The 1,607-nt window shown below is 38.1% G+C and overlaps 1 protein-coding gene across 1 annotated transcript in view; it reads right to left on the reverse strand.

Moving 5' to 3' along the window:
* fgd (faciogenital dysplasia) overlaps nt 1–1,607 on the reverse strand; it is a 90,305-nt gene that overhangs the window by 84,412 nt on the left and 4,286 nt on the right. The gene's annotated exons all lie outside the window — the stretch shown is intronic.

The raw sequence follows: 1,607 nt of genomic DNA on the forward strand, positions 1-1,607 counted from the left end.
GGGGGGGGGGGGGGGGGAGACAAACGATACATTGCTGAACTGCAGGAAAAAGAAAGTCAGCCAGGAGGACGGCAGATCGATTCCTCCCTTGAGTCTAACAACAAACATTCTTTTTTCTCTCTCTCTGCATAGTTCACCTCTGCTGCAGCCCAATATTATCCCATCAGCACTTCATCTCTATCACCCTCTCCTTCCTTTACACCCACGCCCCTCCTGTGTCTTATTTATGTTTTTTGAAGCCGCTGTGAAAGATTCAGAGATTTAGGTTGAATTTTCTATGGAGTTTGGTTCCCACAGTAACTCACTGTGGTTGGATGATAAAAATAAAAATATTAAGCCGGACGCCCTGTATCTGTCATCTGAAGACCAGGAAAAATATAAATTATAAACAAAATTATTACATCATACTTCTTTGGGATTATGTCAGTTTAACATTATAATATGAAGTTATTATGTTATCTCTGAAAATATTTTATTGCCTATTTAACAACAACAAAAATATATCAGTTACCCTTCAAATGAGTGGAGTTGATCAGACATCTGTCCATCTGTCCGTCCGTTTTTTTCCGCTTATCCGGGGTCGGGTCGCGGGGGCAGCAGCCTAAGCAGAGAGACCCAGACTTCCCTCTCCCCAGCCACTAGCTCATCCGGGGGAATCCCAAGGTGTTCCCAGGCCAGCCAACATTAACCAATTAATCTAGGGCTCTGTTGGTCTTGTGTAGTTTCTTTAAACTATTGTAATTTTTAGTGTCTCTGTACTAGTGATGCACAATATATCGAAAATTTATCATCATTGCAATACTTGCCTGTGCAAAAGGCATATCTTCAAAAACTGTATAAACTGCAATATTGGCTCAAAGAGTTAGAGTTGAGCTTTTTGAGCCTAGAGTTGGCTCAAATGTTTTATGCTTTTTGTCAATCACACAGACGCTGAATGTATTTGGCCGATAAAAAGGAGAGCTTCACAATTTTGCCAATTGAATGTATCTTTTTACATTAGATAGCCGCCCACTACGTAGATGCGGGTGGATAGCATTGCATGCAGCTTGTTGTTTAACTAATACAGCAGCTGTCTAGTTGCACTTTTTAAAAATAAAACTGTCATGTTGTAATGGAAATGATGTATAGTTGATTTTTTTCTTTTGCTCTAAACCCAGAGCAGAAAGACATCTACACTATACTTAAGTATTTGTTGATTTATTGCAAGTCGTATCGTTGTCTCATTATTAAAGAGTCACTTACCCCAAAATTAACTTTTTTAGCTGATAAACTGTCTAGAATGTGTCTAAAATGTCTAAAAATAGTACTGTTACTGTGCTATTTGTGATGTTTTTGTGCGTGTTTGTTCAAATCTGTAATATTTGGTCTAAAAACGTGTTTTTGCTGCTCATATGGGTAGAGCAGTGGTACTGCAGGCTAATTTGCATATTGGTTAACGGCTCTCCATGGTGACGTGTCTTCTCCACGGTTTCGTCATGTTTATCTATTATTTCTATACACGGTGCTATTTTGGAACAACTAATTTAATACTAAATATACTTCAGTTGCACCAATATACTTTTTGTATTTAAGTTGTACAAAAGCACAATTTTAAGTGTATTAAGTAC

Source organism: Austrofundulus limnaeus, unplaced genomic scaffold (genome assembly GCF_001266775.1).
Source record: "Austrofundulus limnaeus strain Quisiro unplaced genomic scaffold, Austrofundulus_limnaeus-1.0 Scaffold478, whole genome shotgun sequence".
Classification (NCBI taxonomy): Eukaryota; Metazoa; Chordata; class Actinopteri; order Cyprinodontiformes; family Rivulidae; genus Austrofundulus; species Austrofundulus limnaeus.